At 37.2% G+C, this 20,683-nt stretch overlaps 1 protein-coding gene across 1 annotated transcript in view; it reads left to right on the top strand.

The window, feature by feature from the left end:
- GABRB1 (gamma-aminobutyric acid type A receptor subunit beta1) overlaps positions 1-20,683 on the top strand; it is a 394,151-nt gene that overhangs the window by 34,833 nt on the left and 338,635 nt on the right. The gene's annotated exons all lie outside the window — the stretch shown is intronic.

Genomic DNA, 20,683 nt, shown 5'->3' on the forward strand with positions numbered 1-20,683 from the left:
AAAGGAAAGGCGCTATCCTAAATCCATAAAGGAACAAAGCCATTGATAAACATAGGATGACAGTTTCCTAGGCCTGGAAAAATTAGGTTAACTTTAATAAAAATTGATGTTGGAAAAGCAGAATTTATTTATTTATATTTATCAGCATAGTTTGTTCCAAATTATATGATTAGTTAGGTGTCTGTACTGTGTGTTAGGCTAATTATGGTAAGTCACTGAGACTTGTATCTCAGAAAAATGTCCTTTCCTTTGAAAAAACCAACTTAATTAATCAACTCTAAGATGTATGGGCCAGGGCTGTCAAAGCCATAAGAACAATTGCTTAGGTGCCCAGAAATACCACAATAAAGCAAATACTGCAATAAAGTGAGCCACACACAATTTTTGGTTTCCCAGTGTATATAAAATTATGTTTACACTATATTACAGTCTATTAAGTGTGCAATAGCATTATGTCTATAAAACAATGCATGTACCTTAATTTAAAATACTTTATTGCTAAAATATGCTAATGATCATCTTGCCTTCATGTTGATGTCTGCTGACTGAGCAGGGTGGTGGTTGCTGAAGGCTGAAGTTGATGTGACAGTTTCTTAAAATAAGACAATGGTGTTTGCTGCAGAGATTGACACTTTCTTTCATGAAAGACTTCTCTATAGCATGTGATGTTGTTCTATAGCATTTTATTCATAGTAGAACTTCTTTCAAAATTGGAGTTAATATTTTCAAACCCTACTGCTTCTTTAACAACTAAGTTTATGGAATATTCTAAATCCTTTGTTGTGATTTCCACAATGGTCACAGCATTTTCATCTGGCATAAATTCCATCTAAAACAAAACACTTTATCTGTTCATCCATAGGAAATAACTCCTCATCCATCCAAGTTTTATCATGAGATTGCAACAATTCAGTCACATTTTCAGGCTGCACTTCCAATTCTAGTTCTCCTGCTATTTCTACACATCTGTAGTCAATTCCTCCACTGAAGTCTTGAACCCCTCAAAATCATCCATGAGGGTTGGAATCAACTTCTTCTAAACTCCTGTTACTGTTGATATTTTCACCTCCTCTCATGAATCACAAATATTCTTAATGACATCTAGAATGGTGAATCCTTTCCAGAAGATTTTCAATTTACTTTTCCCAGATAAATCAGAGGAATCATTATCTCTGGTAGCTATAATATTACAAAATGTTTTCTTAAATAATAAGACTTGAAACCTGGAATTACTCCTTGAATGAATGAATGAATGCAGAATGAATGTTGTGTTAGAGGGCTGGAAAACAGCATCAGTTTCCTCTTACATCTCCATCAGAAATCTTGGGTGACCAGGTACATCGTTAATGAACAGTGCTATCTTGAAAGGATTCTTTTTTTTTCTGAGAAGTAGATCTTAACAATGTGCTTACTATATTCAGTAAACTGTGCTGCAAACAGACATGTTGTCATCTCGGCTTTGTTATTTCATTTATAGAGCACAGGCAGAGTAGATTTACCGTAACTCTTTAGAGTCCTAGGATTTTCAGAATGGTAAATAAGCATTGGCTTCAACTTAAAGTCACCAGCTGCATTTGCCCCTAACAAGAGGGTCAGCCTGTCCTTTGAAGCTGTGAAGGGAAGGCAGATATTGACATATCCTCGCTAGCTAAGAGAGTTCTAGATGTGATCTTCTTCCAATAGAAGGGTGTTTCATCTACATTTATAATTTATTGTTTAGTGTAGCCAACTTCATCAATTATCTTAGCTGAATCTTCTGGATAACTTGTAGCAGCTTCTACACTAATGCTTGCTGCTTTACTTTGGACTTTTATGTTATAGTGGTGGCTTCCTTCCGTTTTTTCTGAGCATGAGTATATTTTTTATTATTATTATTGTTATTGTTACTGTTATTGTTATTATTTGAGTCTTGCTCTGTTGCCCAGGCTGGAGTGGAACACGAGTACATTTTATTTTATTTTTATATATTTATTTTTTCTGGGGTACATGTGCAGGATATGCAGGTTTGTTACATAGGTAAATGGTTTGCTGCACAGATCAACCCATCACCTAGGTACTAAGCCCAGCATCCATTAGCTCTTCTTCCTGATGCTCTCCCTCCCCTTAACCCCACTCCCAACAGGCCCCAGTGTGTAGTTTACCCCCATGTGTCCATGTATTCTCATTGTTCAGCTCCCACTCATAAGTGAGAACATGTGGTGTTTTGTTTTCTGTTCCTGCATTAGTTTGCTGAGGATAATGGCTTCTAGCTTCATCAGTGTCTCTGAAAAGGAAATGTCATTCCTTTTTATGGCTGTATAGTATTCTGACAGCTTCCTTTCTTGAACCTCATGAACCAACCTTCGCTAACTTCAAACTTTTCTTCTGCAACTTCCTCACCTCTTTTAACTTTGAAAGAATTGAAGATAGTTAGGGTCTTGCTCTGGATTAGGTTTTGGCTTAAAGTAATGTTGTGGCTGATTTGATCATTTATCCAGATCACTAAAACTTTCTCCATGTCTGTAATAAAGCTATTTCACTTTCTTATCATTTGTGTGTTCTCTGGAGTAGCATTTAAATTTGCTTCAAGAACTTTTCTTGTGCATTCACATCTTGGCTAACTCTTTGGTGCAAGAGGCCAATTTTCAGCCTATCTGGGCTTTCAACATGCCTTCCTGGCTAAGCTTAATCATTTCTAACTTTTGATTGAAAGTGAGAGGCATTCAACTCTTTCTTTTACTTGAATACTTCGAAGTCATTGTAGGGTTATTAACTGGCCTAATTTCAGTATTTTTGTGTCTCAAAGAATAGGAAGGCTCAAAGAGTGAGGGCAAGATGAGGAAACAGCTTGTTGGTGGAGCAATCAGAGCACACAAAACATTTATCAATTGTTTGCTCTCTTATGTGGGCATGATTCATGGCACCCTCAAACAATTACAATAGTAACATCAAAGATCACTGATCACAGATCACATAACAGATATAATAATCATGAAAACATTTAAAATATCATGAGAATTGCCAGAATGTAATACAGAGGCATGAAGTGAGCACATGCTGTTTAAAAAAAATGGCACCAATAACTTGCTCGATGCAGGCTTGCTACAAACCTTCAATTTGTAAAATATGCAATATCTGTGGAGCACAATAAAGTGAGGTATGGCTGTAAAAACAGGGAGAGATGCCAACCCCTGGCTTTCTCCAAAGACTGATGACTTCTCCAAGTTTGCCTTTTTATCACTCTGGGCATTTATTCCAAACTAATCTCATCTCATCTCTAAATTTTGCCTTCTTTCCTCCATTTCCATTTTTGGAGCACCCATAGAACCTCCCCATGTGAGATTAAGTTAGATCAGCACTGAACCAGGATACTTGGCATGAGATAGAAAACCATTACCCACAAACCAATGTTTTCCTCTTCTGTTACCATGTTAAATATATCACCAGTCTGCCTAAACCCATGTTGTCATAAACTCTTTCTTCCCTGAGTCACTACAGATAACTGATTATATATTTTGAAATATTCCTCAAATCTGTCCTATTCTACTTTCTAGTTGAGACTTTTATTCCTCCCTCTTCAAAAGTGAAATTATTTTCTGATTATCTCCTTTTGCCATTCTGTTCAGTCCTCCAATGAACCCTGTAATCCAAATATTTTGCCAGAGTTTCATTAAAAATATTTATCTGCTGAAAAATGTCTGCTAATTTTCTGTTACATCACTTAAAGTCTAAGCTGCTCAGCCAATATTCTGTAGTTTCTACAGTTTGACTCTCACCTAATTTTCTGATTGCATTTTTTTCTTCATTCCAGCTTATACCCTCAGGAACCACACTCTCTCCAGCCACACCTCTCAGTGCTACTCCTAAAACACTTTTGTACTTTAAATATGTTCTCCTGATTAGAAAGGCCTTCTTCTCATTCCTGTCCATCAAAATCCTCTACATTAACAACTTTTCTGATAGGTTAAGTGGAAATCTCTCCTTTTCTTTTCTCATTTGCCATGGTGCATTTTATCTCAAATATAGTCCTATTTCTCTTTATTTCTTTATAACAAACATTTTTTAAAGTGTTGACTATACTCACAATCTCCAATTTCTTTCCACGCATTTCCTTTCAAGCCCACTGAAATTAGCCTCCGTTTCCAGTACTCCACCAGAACACCTCATGTCGGGATCAATAAAGACCCCCATGTTGCTATCCCTAATGGTCATTCTCAGTCATCTTATTCAGTGAAAATATTGCACTTGCCCTTCTTTTCGTTGTTGCTGGTTTTTTTCTTTTCTTTTCATTTTTTTTGTTTGTTTGTTTTTTTGAGACCAAGTATCGCTCTGTCACCCAGGCTAGAGTGCAGTGGCATGATCTCGGCTCACTGCAACCTCCGCCTTCTGGGCTCAAGTGATTCTCCTGCCTCAGCCTCCCGAGTAGCTGGGACTACAGGCAAGCACCACCATGCCCAGCTAATTTTTGTATTTTTAGTAGAGATGTGGTTTCACCATATTGGTTAGCCTGGTCTCAAACTCCTGACCTCGTGAGATCCACCTGCCTTGGCCTCCCAAAGTGCTGGGATTACAGGCGTAAGCCACCGTGCCCAGCCTTCTTTTTTTTTGAGACAGAGTTTTCACTCTTTTTGCCCAGGCTAGAGTGCAATGGTGTGGTCTCACCTGACTGCAACCTCCGCCTGCCGAGTTCAAGCGATTCTCCTGCCTCAGTCTCCCGAGCAGCGGGGATTACAGGCGCCAGCTACCATGCCCGGCTAATTTTTGTATTTTTAGTACAGACAGGGTTTCACCGTGTTGGCTAGGCTGGTCTCGAACTCCTGACCTCAGGTGATCCAACAGCCTCGGCCTCCCAAAGCGCTGGGATTACAGCCATGAGCCACCGCGCCTGGCCTGCACTTGCCCTTCTTGAAACCTTTGTCTATTTGTTATCCAAAATACTACTACATCTAGGTTTCTCCCTTGTCAGCCACTCCTTCTCAGCTTCCTTTGCTGCTTACTGATTATCTCCTAATGTCTAAACTTTGAGCTATCCCAGGTTTCATTCTTTAGACCTTTTCTGTTTTCCACCTACTCCATGAATGAGTTCATCCAGTCTAATGACTTTAAATACCAACTTCACTCTAAGGACTTTCTAAATCTGAGACATCCAGCATGAATTCCAGACTCTTCATATAACTATCTACTTGCCATCTCCATTTATTTGTCTAATACGCATCTCAAATTTAACATATCCAAACAAAATCCTTATTCCCAGCCGCTACTGTGACCTAGACTTCTCGTCCTACAATTTTTCTTATCTCAGCAAGAAGCAACACCATTCTTCTAATTGCTCAGATCATCCATTTAGTGGGGTTAACTTTGATGTCTCCCTTTCTTCCATATCCTGTGCCAGACCCATCAGCAACTTCTGAACGCTTTGCCTTCTTACTATATTCAGAGTCTAATTACTTCTCCCCACATTGCTATTGCTATTGTCTAAATTCTGAATGATAGCAAAAGCTTCTGAACTAATTTCTGTGTTTCAGTACCAAACCTTCACCATCTATGCACAACAGAGCAGCCAGAGTGATCCTCTTAAGCACCAAGTCAGATCATGTTCCTCCTTTGCTCCCACATGTCAATGACTTCCTTTCTTACTCAAAAGAAAATTACAAGCCTTAGTTTGGCCTACACAATCTTTCTAGTCCTCCCTACTTTTCTGATTCCTCACTCTCCCCAGCCATGCCTGCCTCCTTTCTGTTCCCAGCATTCCCCTTCACAAGGTATAAAATGGCACACACCTCCAACCAACCCCTGCTCCCCTCTCAAGCCAGCAGTTCCTATCTTCATTACTTTATTTTAATTTTCTCAATAGAACTTACCAATACCTGAAATACTACATATATCCACGTGTACTTTTTTTTTTTCTTTTTTTTTTCCCCCCCTCTCTCCTCAATAGGAAATACTAGCTTGCATAAGGCTGGGACATTTATCTATTTGGTTCTCTAATTTATTCCCAGTGTCTAGAACAGCACCGTGCATATGAAGGGCATTCAAAAGGTATCTGTTAAATGAACTCTTTTCCATTGTTTATAATTCTTAACTCTCAAGCCAGCTAATGAAAATATAATACATATGTAACCTATTTTTTAGCAAAGCATAGAAAGCATGTTCTATTTTAATTGAGTGATGAGGGCGACAGGGGTGATGAAACTGAGGTTAGAATATTTTGAGAACCATTATGTGATTGTAAATTTCCTTAAACAACTCTATGATTTACAGAGGAAATGAAGTCATTGTAATCTCTTAGTCATCAGTTAAGGAAGAAAAAAAAAGCGAGTAGAAGTGATACAATGCAAAAAGTCATCTTGACTGGATAGAAAAAGAACATATTTTCCTGGCTTGAAAAAGTTTCAAATTTCTTTTTAAGTTGTGCCCTCTAAAGTAAACTTTGACTCTCAAGTATATTTATTCAATCAAGATTATTATTACACTGCGGTGCTTAGGTGTAGTGGCTTCCTGTGGCTTTACCATTTTAAGCAACTGATGACATTTACCATAGAGATTACACATGGATTACAATTCTGGAATGTACATTGTTGAGGGTTTCTTTTGATATCACAGTCTAAGGGAAAGAGTTAGAGTTTAATATTTTATAACTCGCAGCAGGTTATATATTCAAGCCAAACATGTTTTAGTAGTAATTCTTCAAGCTACCAAAGGCTGTTGCTACCAGAGAAAAAGGAAAGGTTAGTTTGCTACTGTGGTTCCCAGCAGAATCTGTATCATATAGAAAGCATTATAAAGGAATCTGCTATTTTTTTCCTGTAATATTTGGCTAACTACTACTTTTACTATGTGGTATCATGTTTGATAATGCCTCTCTAACATCTATGTGGAAATTTAAGTTTGCATAAGGCAATGCTGTGAATTTTAATCTACATATATATTCTTGGTTCCTAAGAATGATATTTCTGCAGCAGTGATTATGTATTGTATCATGTGACAAAATATAGATGAATTTAGTAAGCTAAATTCTGTTTTCAGTTGCGATGGTTTTCTTGAAAACTATGTTATTTATGTTGGTACTAATTTAATTAAATTAACATTCAGAAATTACACAGCCAATTTGGCAACACTTAAATTAATGCTGCTATTTAATCGGCATTGTTAATGTGACTTTAAGCATTGACAATGTCACCATTATTTAGTATTTACTTAATAGTTCTGTTGTGCAGCACACTTAGAATGGTTCATTTCTTTAATTTAGACAATTCTTATTATAGACCTATAGACTATCACCTATCAGAAAACCTATTAAAACACAAATACTTACAGTTAACCTCAAAGTGTGTCTACAATTGGATTAAATACAGACTCCTGGATGGCAATAGCTGTTTTCCACTGTCTAGGGTGCTTCTCTTCCTCTTATCTTCTTTGAAAATTGTGGAGGCATAAGGAAGTAAGCTCATCAATGACGTTGCTGGAAAGAAGGAAAACAGCATAGCCCCTTTGTTACCATCCGAATGTCTGGACATATTTAGAGCTCTCCTAATAAAAGTTGGATATATTCTTGTAACAGGCATATTAAGACAAACTGTTTGTTTTCCTTAATTAGAAACAGTTCTTTCTTGCTTATTCTATTTACTTGAGAAAATACTCTCAGTTAATCATCTTTAATAAGCATCCTTAGCCACTTCCTAATGCTATAATAAATATTCAAACATATAGATTGTCCAGTGTTCTAAGAGGCATAAAACTCAGGTATACATGGAAAAGTGAGTGGAGTGGTAGATGTAAGCCCAGTAAGAGAAAGTCATAAAAGTAAAAGGAGCACTTCAGGATGATTCAAACCAATGGAAAAGTTGGAAATATTGGCCTTTTGTCTATAATTTGAAGAAGCTCTTTGTTTCTAGAAGTTACTTTTGCCTTTCTCTTGAGCCGTAATCTCCTGCCTTTAAGCTGCTAATAATTATAAATCTGAAAGTTTGCTGCTCAGAGGAAGAATGCATTAATCTCTTCTGGCACTCATGCACCACCTAGAGTGCCTTCGTAGTGACCTGGAGGCCCTATGCCACAGAGATGGGAAACCTCTTTTCATTACTTGAAAAGAGATGACATAAGCAGGCTATTTATCTGATATGAGGTGAGCAAGCAGCCAAAATATAAACAGAGATGTCACAGAATGTCATGCGATAAGAGCTTGTTCTGGATTAATAGAAAAGACACAGACTAATAGGCATCTCTGACATCTGTATTTTCTCTTTGGAAATATTAATATCAAGCCATCATTGGATTATTTATGTTACAATATGTAATTTAAATATGTGTAAGATAAATACAATTTTTCTCAAATATGATTGTATTAAAAACATTGCTATTTCCAAATATTTTAAATGGTATCTTAACCAATGTTTTTCTCACAAATGGAACAGTGAATGCTTTTCATATAGAAAAAACATCCTTACAAGCAAATACACTAAAAGATAGTATATTAAAAATGCCTGTACAAAAAGGAACCAAATTAAAGAACATATGTAATATGCCCAAATGTATCATTGAAGCTCGTATCTAAGAGTGCCGTACAATTTAAGGCTTAAAGTATTTTGTAGCTTTTTGAAAATAGATCCTTCCTGGTAGCATGTAAGGCTAATGTTTGATTTCCTTGCATTAAACTTCACAAAATATTTTCTGAAATGCCTTGCATACAAAGGCATGGAATTGCCTGGCACAGAAGTGGGAGGCAGGACATTTTAATCTATAAAATGGGGATAAAATACCAATATCACATTTCTTACATAATTCTTACAAAAGGGAAAATACATCATGGATATAAAGTGCTTAGCATGGTGCTTGGTATATGGGATGTGCTCAATAATCATTAGCTCCAGTTATAATATTATTGCTCTTATGACTAGGACATGCACAACATGCTAAAAGGGTTCAGAGGCAGGAGTGACAAACACAGAGAAGACTTCAGAAGAGATGACTTTTGAGCCTTACCTAGCATGTGAATATATAGTTGTCATAAAAAGATGGAAAGGAGCTAAAGCTAAAAGAATTACAATTACCGATAAAGTTGCAATTGTTCATTGAATTTGAAACCACTTATCTTTTCTCTGCACAGTACCAAAAGTAACTAAGTGGCAGATGGGGTACTAGGCAAATCTCAAGATTATCTCAGTATTTAAGGGCAAATCACTTAAAATATCTGTTACTGAAATGGAGGAATTTCCTTCCTCTCTTGCCAAGGTATGATGAGGAAGAGCTGCTTTTAGAGCAAGTTTCTTCCAAAATTAAAAATGGCTCCCATGAGGATTTTCACTGCCAATGTGAGGCTGTATAAGTCATTTCTGTTTCACTGAAGAGCTACTAGCACTCAGAATTAATTCAGTTGAAATCAGAGAGAGCAGAAAAGCTGCTGGAAATGTTCCTGTTGCAGCAGCAAATCAGAAGCATTGTGTGATTTTTTTTTATTTTTGCCTGCAGTCTCTGACCCAACAAAAGGAGCACATGAACAATGCCATAGGTACCAGCTGAACCAGCTTTTGCAAATATTGTATAAATGTAAACCAACTTTGAAATATTATATATACAAATCAGGAGACATACCAGATGCCGTTACAGTAATTAATTCAGTTGTTCATATAGAAATTAAACCTGCAGTACAAGCAGGGCTGTTTTCATGAAGGCTATGATTAACAGGCAATCTATGCTGGGTCTTTCTGTCTGTCACAATGGGTGACTCAAGCAGGTGAATCAAATGTTAAACTGACTTTCCAAAAATAATACAGGAAGGAATAACTGTTGCAACCAAGCCTCCAGCCAGTCTGCTTATGGTGTATCAATAATTAATAAAGCTTTTAATTAGGTGTTAGGTTTTTAATGCCTATTGCAGTAACAAGGGAGTTCATCCTTGTTCAGAAATCTTTAAGGTTTTTGTTCTTCACAGAAATTACTACTTGCCACACCAGTATGGAATCATACAAAATATTAGAAAAAATGTGAAAATAGTATAAGTAAAAACAGAGGGAAAATAAGAGATTCGGCACATTTATGGAGGCTGGCAGTGGATATTTAAGAATATCGAGATTAGGAGTTCTAAGGGTTTAATTGCTCTCTCCTTTTTCCAAAAATGCAGGAGTCATGAAAGCCTGGCTACCTAGACCCCTTTGGAGCCTGCCTGGGTCAATCCAGAAATAGGTATCAAGTATAGCTGTAGATGAGAATCCACCAACTGGTGGGGCCTATAATTAGTATGATTTCTGTAATCCTTGTGCAGATGAGGTTACCTCATGTCCCTGAGTATTCACCAAGCCATAAACTTGCCCTAATCTGCACTCTGTTTTCCCAATGAGATGCAGCTTTTGTCTTGTTTCCTGGTTTACATTCCAGTTTCCCAGGTGAGACTGACTGATTTCTTTGTTCAATTCCAGCAGCATTGGCTAGGACCCTGACCACCTGCTAGGCCTGGTCAGCCCTTTTCTCCTAAGAGGCTGGTCTCTGTCCTTGTTCCTTCAGCCCCTGGTGGAAATCTTGCTCTCAAAAAGCTCTTGATCCAATAACTGACTTGCATGGGGGTTCCCACTGCTTTGTCTCATAACTAGACCAGCCAGATGTCCTTTGGATATACATCAGCTCAGACTAAGCAAGAATTCCCTATGTTCTTTCAAATACAGAATGCTGACTGCTCCCTTTGTGAGTGATCCCTGCAGTTGGATTTGTTAACCAGCCCCAGTCTAGGCTCTTGGTGGCCAGCCCAGATCTCCTTCAGAGCACAGGAAAACTCATCCCAAAGCGGCTCTGAGTTGTTGCTGTGGAGGCTCCCAGAAGCTTCTTTCTCTATTGTCTTCGGTTTAATGAGAGTCTTGCCTGAGAGGTTACCCACCACCCCTCTGACAGCCAGCAGCTGATTACATGGAAAAACAAAACAAAACAAAAAAACAGCAACCTGATAGGCCTAACTCTGTGGTGCAATTTGTATTTCAGGGTTACCCTGTAGGACAGACTAAATCTCTTCTCTCCCAGGGACAACACACTTGATTAGCCATTTTCCCCAGCAGATCTCTGTGTCTCTTGCTTCCCTTCCGAGCACACTCCCATAATAAATCAGTTCCACAAGGGGCCCCATTTTAGGCTCTGCTTCTAAAGAAGCTCATTGAAGAAAACTTTCTTTTCTCCTTGGCCCACTGCTGAGACTGTAGACTTGAAACCAAATCATGGGTTAACAACCTCTCATGTCATAGGCTAGGCTATAAAATCACATCAGTGGCAATACCATCTGCCAAGTCAACAAAACCTGTATTCATCGTCTCTTCTTTCTAATCCCCACAACCAGTCACTAAGTGCCACCTCTTCTTTACTGCATGCCCCCAGCAAACTTTACATGACAAAAGATTTGTTCCATACATCTGAAAGTGAAATAGGGCTCCATCGAAATGTACCGGAGTCCCAAAACTCAGTATACGTTACCATGGGTATTACCAGATCTGATTTAAGGAGCTGAGTTCCCAGAAAAGGTGAGTATTTACACACCGTTATTCCTTAGCTTGTTAGGAGCTAGATTTCTTTTTGAATAGAGCAGTTCTTTAAAGACTTTAGGTCACAAAATATTCTAAGGAGTTTTGTACAAAATAGTCATTAAGCCACCTAGATGGCAAGGATGGCCTTATCAACTACCTGGAGCATAGTAGAAAAATAAAAACGAAATAGTTGGTTTTTTTTCTTATTTCATGTAATCTGTCTTATGCTCCTTAAATATGCCTTTGAGACAAATATATTTTGAGTAGAATGTACAATCAGCAAGTTTTCCATTATTTACAAATTGCTAAGTATATCCTGTCAAAACACTCACTAAAAATACTGCACATTCTCTCAATCATGCTAAGAAAAACACAATCACTCAATGAAGAGTTTGCCTACGGAATATCACACCCTTCTAAATAAAGTTTTAAGGAAACCATATGAGATACTTTGTTCCACTTTTCCCGTTTGCTAAAAATTAGCTTATCAGAGACCTGCAGAGTAGTCTTTTAAAAGCCTCATTAGCTTGTGTTTTGATTAATTAGAAACATATATAAAATATATAATGTATATTATATATTTTATATATAATTTTATGTATATTATATATTTTATATATAATTTTATATATATTATATGTATTTATATATATTATATATTTTTATATATATTATATATTATATATATAAAATATACATATATTATATATTATATATATAAAATATACATATATTATATATATTATATATATATAATATACATATATTATATATATATTATATATATATATATATTGGGAAGGAGTTTTGCTCTTATTGGCCAGGCTGGAGTGCAATGGCACGATCTTGGCTCACCGCAACCTCTACCTTCCGGGTTCAAGCAATTCTCCTACCTCAGCCTCCTGAGAAGTTGGGATTACAGGCATGCACCACCATGCCTGGCTAATTTTATATTTTTAGTAGAGATGGGGTTTCTCCTTGTTGGTCAGGCTGGTCTCGAACTCCCAACCTCAGATGATCTGCCTCAGCCTCCCAAAGCGCTGGGACTACAGGCATGAGCCATCGCGCCTGGCCTATAATTAGAAATATTTATCAGTCATTGGAAAAATTTAACAGATGCCTGACTAAGCACAGGTATAGGCTGTTCTTAACCTCTTCTTTTCTCCTTTATATGTTTCACTTAACCCCATGTCCTTTCCATCCAAAATGTCACCTCCACACCATAACTTTTCACCATTTTTATTCAAAGTAATCTTAGCTTAATTTAAATTATTTCTAAAACATCATCCCTAAGCAAGGTTGTAAGGTGAGTGGCACAGCACAGCATATAAAATTTAGAGACCTGACTTTTATGTTAGCTTTGTCTTTTCCTTCCTATGTGTCATTTAGTCTGCTTCTTAGTCTTTCTTACGAGATGACTTTGATCATCTGTAAAATGAGAATGTGAGAACAGTGAGCCTGAGGATACCTTTTTCATCTCTAACATCCTATAATGCTACAATTTCATCTCTGGGTCCTGGTTCTTGACATTTAATTCCAACTTTTCTTATAGCAATTACTTACTATTGGGCACTGCCCCTGGTTAAAGATCTACTCCCTCAATTTTTTTTTATCCTCCAATTCCTCTTTTCCATCCTAAGTCTCCAGAGTCCATTTCTTTCAGGGTTCTGCTCTCTGCTAAGAAAAATCAGCTTAGAAAGAGGCTTGGCCATTCAATAAGGAAGTAGGGTCCTTGCATCCCAGGGATGAAGCCCACTTGATGATGGTGGATAAGATTTTTGATGTGCTGCTTGATTCGGTTTACCAGTATTTTCTTGAGGATTTTTGTGTCGATGTTCATCAGGGATATTGGTCTAAAATTCTCTTTTTTTGTTGTGTCTCTGCCAGGCTTTGGTATCAGGATGATGCTGGCCTCACAAAATGAGTTAGGGAGGATTCCCTCTTTTTCTATTGATTGGAATAGTTTCAGAAGGAATGGTACCAGCTCCTTCTTGTACCTCTGGTAGAATTCAGCTGTGAATCCATCTGGTCCTGGACTTTTTTTGGTTGGTAAGCTATTAATTATTGCCTCAATTTCAGAGCCTGTTATTGGTCTATTCAGAGATTCAATTTCTTCCTGGTTTAGTTTTGGGAGGCTGTATGTGTCAAGGAATTTCTCCATTTCTTCTAGATTTTCTAGTTTATTTGCATAGAGGTGTTTATAGTATTCTCTGATGGTAGTTTGTATTTCTGTGGGATCGGTGGTGATATCCCCTTTATCATTTTTTTTTTGACCCATCTCATTACTGGGTATATACCCAAAGGATTATAAAACATGCTGCTATAAAGACACATGCACACATATGTTTATTGCGGCACTGTTCACAATAGCAAAGACTTGGAATCAAGCCAAATGTCCAACAACGATAGGCTGGATTAAGAAAATGTGGCACATATACACCATGGAATACTATGCAGCCATGAAAAATGATGAGTTCGTGTCCTTTGTAGGGACATGGATGAAGCTGGAAACCATCATTCTCAGCAAACTATCGCAAGGACAAAAAACCAAACACCACATGTTCTCACTCATAGGTGGGAATTGAACAATGAGAACACATGGACGCAGGAAGGGGAACATCACACACTGGGGCCTGTTGTGGGGTGGGGGGATGGGGGAGGGATAGCATTAGGAGATATATCTAATTTTAAATGACGAGTTAATGGGTGCAGCACACCAACATGGCACATGTATACATATGTAACTAACCTGCACGTTGTGCACATGTACCCTAAAACTTAAAGTATAATTTAAAAAAAAGAAATATAAAAAAAACTGCCAAACTGCCAAAGAGTGTTGTCAGAAAGAGCTTATTTCAAGCAATACAGAATGAAACCCAACTGGCTTCAACTAGATATTAACCTAGATATTGATGTAAATATCTCTAATATCAATCCAGAAACCCTCATACCATCAAGGCCAGGGCTGTGGAGAGCTCAAAGGCAAAGCATTCTGGGATAAGGCTTTGTCAAGGCAGTGAGAAAAACTGTGACACACGCTTTGTTTAGAATAAAACTCCATCCTTTCTGTGGCAGATCCCAAAGAATGAAGAAAAAAAAAAAGAAGTAGGGTCCTGTCTTGAATGTCATTAATTAGCTTTGCAAACATGGCAAGTGGTGTACACTTCCTGTTCCTTGTGCATGAAATGGAACTAATAATACTATTGTCAGTTTTTAATGTAGGTGTTAGGACAGTGAGAGCAAAGAGTAATTATGAAGTATTAAGTGTCATGAAAATGCAGTATATTTTGACAAATGAACACATTAGCATGGTCTTCCATGTAATCTGTCCTAAGTAACTCAAGTTCTTTTTTTAAAAAAAAATTACTTTATTATGTCTATTTTGTTTTGGAGACAAGGTCTTGCTATTTTGCCTAGGCTGGATTCAAATTCTTGGGCTCAAGGGATCCTCATGCTTTACAAACCTGCTGAGTAGCTGGCACTACAGCCATGCCCAGTGTGCCTGGCTTCATGTTCTTTTTAATAAGGTCGTCAATAGACAAATTGATTAATCAAAAACAATGATCCTTTAGGTCTGCCAGTCCTGTGGGGAATATGTTTAGGCTAAGAGAGGAGCTTTATGGCCCATCTCTAGTTGTATTTAAATGCACAGATTTTTGGGTAAACACAAATGGGCTTTGCTTGGATTTATGTCTTTTTGGATAAAACTGGTCTAGCTATACTTAACAATATTGTGAAAACTCAATATGCAAGACCAGTGAATCAGGTGGAGAGATCTTTATATTTTGAATCCAGAATCTGGGATAAAAAAGAAGAGGGTTTAGCTTTAATCCTATATGATTATGTTTAACAATGAATAACGATTCTGAGGAATGGCATGTTGTGAATTAAAAATAATACCTCCTTAAGATGACATAACGAAGCCTTTGATAACTCTGAAAAACTAAGACACAAAGAACTTAATGGATCAACCATAGCCACAAAATCAGATTTTCCCATTCCCAAATAATTATGGGGTATAGCAGTGGAAGCACGTTTATGCAAATATTGAGGCATTATTCAAGAGTCTTCATGTTTGACATTTAACATCCCAGAGCCTCAGTTTCTTTATTTGCAGAATTATGGTAACCTCAATCACTTGGTTGTTTCAAAGATTGAATAAGAAAATTTCTATTAAAGTAGCTTACATAAACTTGACACAAATGCAGGCAATAGTTTCTGAATTGCCAAGGCACCAAATATCAAATGCATACATTTAGTATTATAACTTCTTTTTGTTCTCTGAATTTTGTGCAATATATCCTTTCTCTGCTATCTTTCAAACATTCAGATATGGTGTACAATTTTTGCATTCAAGGATCATGGTCTCATACTTTTTAAATATACCTCCTTCTTTATCTCCCTCATATTCATGGTTGGTTCATCTTAATGTGCCCAAGTTTTATATGTTTGTATGTTTTAGAGAGGACATACTATAATGGCCTTTCTCTAGTACCGGATATTAGAACCCATGAAAATATAATTAATGCCTACTGGCTTTTTTGCATAGCAAACTTCCCATTTTCATTAGCAGGGCAATATATATCTGGTTAAAATAAGGGGCTGTGTAACAAGGCAGAATACCCTTTGGGGAAAACTGAATTAAGCTTTTCTTGGTATTCTATCATTTGTACTGTGATCATGTAAGTGGTTTTATTTCTCTGGGCTCCATTTTCTTTCATAAAACAGGGATGGTAATGCTTTCTTGCTTCTTTCACAAAATCATTAAATAGTTGCTTATTTCACAAAATTATTAAGTAGCTGTAAATAACTTTAGTTAATGTATAAAGTTATACAAATATAAAAATTTATAAACTGAAAGGTAGTGATATAGATAATATTGCTGTTTGGCTTCACTAAACTTTTGTCATCTAATACCAACTCTATGATTTCTGTAAGAGTTGAGGGTCCCCTGAGCTATTATTTACATGATACTTTTATATCAGCTCTATTTTATAACCAAAATTAACTTATTTTTAAAAGAAACCTTATATCACTGTTATAAATGGAAAACAAATATAACTTTGAAAAATAAAAGATAATTTTAAAAATGAATTCCATAAAAAAGATGCCATTAAATTCTAGCTAAATACTGCTGCCTATGATGCCTCTGACCTGCTCTCTTTGAGAAAATCAGAAATGAATAGATGTTATAAAGGCCCTAAAAATTGTACTAGCTTCACACTAAAGCTTTGTACTAGATGTAAATCAGAAGTATTGAAATATATTTTAAAAGAGAACATCTTTCTCACTATGTCATTCTCTGCTATTTCTTTAATTACTTAAAATTATCTTGCCTACCATCTGTTAGACATGTCTGCCATTTAGAGGAAAATTGGTACAGCAGGAAGTGTAATGGGCTGGAAATCTATGGTCTCACAGATCTCCCAAACCTTGGAATGTCACTAAAGTCTAAGAACCTTAGTTTCTTACTTTAGAGTAGGGATACTGGGGTATACTGTTTCTAAAGTCCCTCCTCCCTGAAATGCTCTGCAATATATTTCATTTATATATGCAGAATAGATGCATCTAATTTAGTAAATAACTGAGAATATCTAGATTCGCATGTCTGGAGAAACTGTCTTCCTTATCACAATGTTTTGTCTTATAAATAAAGTCATTCTGAACTTCTATTGAAGTCGCCAATTCAGGAGACATCCAGGCTTATGGGGAAATCAGGAATTTACCTTAATAGTATCTGTAATAGGAGATTATATGCAATAGAGTATGTGAAATTATCAGCCATTCATGAGTAATAGGCTACCCTGACCTCCTCTGCTAAAGTGCTACAGAAATGTCTTGATTGATTGTATGTTTTTACAAAGGAAAAGAAGAAAAGGATAGATTACTGTACTCTACTTCTAACAAGCTTTTTGCAAGCACACCAGAATAAACACAACATTGGATAAATTTAGGAGACTTTTAGTCTTGTAATTGATGGGTTCTCAGTGATTTAATGATGACTTGAAACTCAAGCCTTGATAATGTCTTCCACTCTGTCAAGCAGGTCATTTAAGTTTGTGGGTTACACTGACCTATGCTTCCCATTACAAAACAGGTACAAAGACTGAGGTCTTATACAAGTGTTGAGGTGTCCAAGCTTTAGCTTAAGCTGTATCTGTTATTAGGATTGAATCTTCTTGAGTGAGTCTGTTGAACTGGTAAAGTATACCTGCTAGGACTCAACTTGAAAGAGAATTTGAGGAGACACCTGAAGAAAGAAAACAAAATGTCAGGCAGAAAAATCTGGCTCGGAAAAGAGAAAAAAATATTCCTGAGACAGAACAGTATTTGAATGAAGATTTGGTAAGGAATAGGACTGTTACATGCAAACTTTAAAAAGTCATTTCACTAAAATGTAGTAAGACATAGGACACAATGCTTTTGAATCCCTTTAACAGATTTTACATAAAAATGAGGAATTAATGCAATTACTCATTTTACTAGAACCCCAAGCAACTCTCATAACACCAGTTTCCCAAATGCAATAGAGTTGCCAGGGAACATGACAGACCAAGCAGAAGCACTGGGGGCACCTTTCAAAGACGGCAAAACCTGGCAAGAGCAACAGTAGTCTGTGGGTGCAGCAATACGTGAATGATACTGCAGTGCCAAGGAGAAAGGCCCAGAACAAGAAGAGAGGAAAAGTACTGTCCCTGGCAAATAATGGCTACGTCTGAGAAGCCTGGTTCATGTGTATGTGTAAGAACTTACCTGGCACATGCAGATGGGGACCAAGAGTGGCTGGAACATGATGGCAACTCTACCATATTTACCTACAGCCTTGGTGAGGCCTGGGAAAACACTAGGGGCACTTATGACTCATGAAATTCACAAATTAATTCTTGATTCATACTGATCTTTTAATCTTCACATTCTTCATCCACTTTCATTAGCTGACACTGCTGAGTTAGTCTCTCTTGAAATATCACTGATGTGGATATTAATGAAGTCTTTGGAAGTTTTGCTTATTCTTCAATGGAAGTGACTATTATCTTTGATAACTCAATGTAGATTTTTATTTCAAATATCAATCACTTGCATAATTCATAAGCTATCGGTAGTCTTTACCTGGAATTTAAATGAGAATCATTACTGTATATTAATTTAAACTTTTATCTTGGGCATTAAAAACACCCAATAGACTAAACATATGTTTGAGGAACAATGCAAAATCTTTCCAAATATAAAGTGCTCAGAGTAGGATAATGACAAGTATCTCACTTGTTTATTGATCCCATCTTCCTTCTATTTTAAGGACTTTGTCATGGAGTTGTGGAGTTGGAGACATACCTCCATATGCCATATGGTTTGTCCTTCTGTCTTCACACAGATGGTGGTCTCCATACTTTAATATATCTCCAGTGATCTCCTCCTTTTGTGCTCATGAATATAAAAATTCCTATGCAGAGAGAACACATAGCTTTCCAAACCCAATATTGCTTTTAGGTCCTAGAAGTATTTTGCTATTCCATTATTACTGTTTTTCCTTCCCACTGATTATATTGGAAACGCCAAGCCAAGTAGGTAGTGAGACAGGCCAAAGTAGGAAGTACAAAGTCCTGGAAATAAGACATGACTACTGAAGTGAGATACACCCACTAAGCCGATCCCTGCAAAGTGTTTGTGGTTTTAAAAAGAGAATGAGGCAAATGTACCAATAACAGTAATATAAATAGAAGGTAGATTGCAGTAAACTGGTTCGGTAGGCAGAATAATGCCTCCCATCCTGCAGAGATGTTCATGCCCTAATCCTCAGAACCTGTGAGTATGTTACCTTATGTGGCAAAAGGAAATTTGCAGGTGTGATTAATTTAAGGACCTTGAGATGGGGAGAGTATCCTGAATTATCCAGGTAGGCACAGTCTAATCAAGTGGGTTGTTAAAAATGAAGACTTTTTCCCAGATGTGGTAAGAAGGAATAATGATCAGAGTCAGAGGAAGTCAGGGAATATGTGACAATGGAAGAAGAGTCAGAGATGTGATGCTGCAAACTTTGAAGATGGTGAAGATGGAGGAAAGGTCTATGAGCAGAGGAATGTGGGCAGTCACTAGAGACTACAAAAGGCAAGAGACAGATTCTCCCCTAGAGCCTCCATCCAGAAAGGAGCACAGCCCTGCACGGGCCTTGATTTTACTCCAGTGAGACATCTAACGCACACACAACTGTAAGGTAGCCAAATTGTATCATTTTAAGCCACTAAGTGTGTGGTGGTTTGTTGTAGCAGCAGTAGAAATCTACCACAGTTGGGTCTACTTTCTTCCGCCCTTGACTGCCTACGTTCCAGTCTCAAAATAGCATCCAGAGTGATCCTAAAACAAAAATCAGATGCTGTCTCTCTTCTACTCAAAAGCAAGAAGCTACTCAAGTGCCTTCCTACCTCTCTCAGAGCAAAACCGAAAATCTTCCTAATAGCCTCCAAGGTCCAACATGGCCTATTCCTTAATTTTTTTCAGACATTATCTCCTGCTCCTTTCTCACTCTGCTCCAGCCACAGGGACCACCTTGCTCTTCCTAGAACTCATCAGGCATGCTTCTGCTGTAGGACTCTGTGCTTGGTGTCCCTACACGGAAAAATCACTTTCTCCAGAGAGCTGCAGGATTCACTTCTGTGCCTTTTAGGTCCTTGCTCCAATAACACCTAATCAAGTGAATCTTCCATGACTGCAAATGAATTGGAATTGAAACCCCCCGTTCCCGTCCTCAGTACTCCCTATCCAATTTTCTTGCTTCATTTTTCTGTCACAACACTTCTCCCATTTTACATATATTTTACATATTTATATGGTTCATTATCTTTCTCTCTCCATGAGAATGTAAGTCCAACCAGCACATAGAATTTTGTCTGTTTTATTCATTTCTGATTCTCTGGTGCCTAGAACATTGCTTGGCACATAGTTGGTGCTTAATACACATTAAGTGAATAAATGAATGAATATGATAAGAGAATTAAAATGGAGACTAACCTTGGATGTTTATTCTTTTATTGATGTCATAATAACATTTATATTCAACGTGACCTAGGTATAAGTCATTTAAAAACAGCATATAGCTCCCAGCACAAGCCAGTAATTTTATAGATTATCCTGGATTACTTAGGCTCACAATTAGCCTTTCTCTAACTCAAGATCTCTGAGTATTCAAGCTTATTTCTCAGAAACTT

Source organism: Gorilla gorilla, chromosome 3 (genome assembly GCF_029281585.2).
Source record: "Gorilla gorilla gorilla isolate KB3781 chromosome 3, NHGRI_mGorGor1-v2.1_pri, whole genome shotgun sequence".
NCBI classification, from domain to species: Eukaryota; Metazoa; Chordata; class Mammalia; order Primates; family Hominidae; genus Gorilla; species Gorilla gorilla.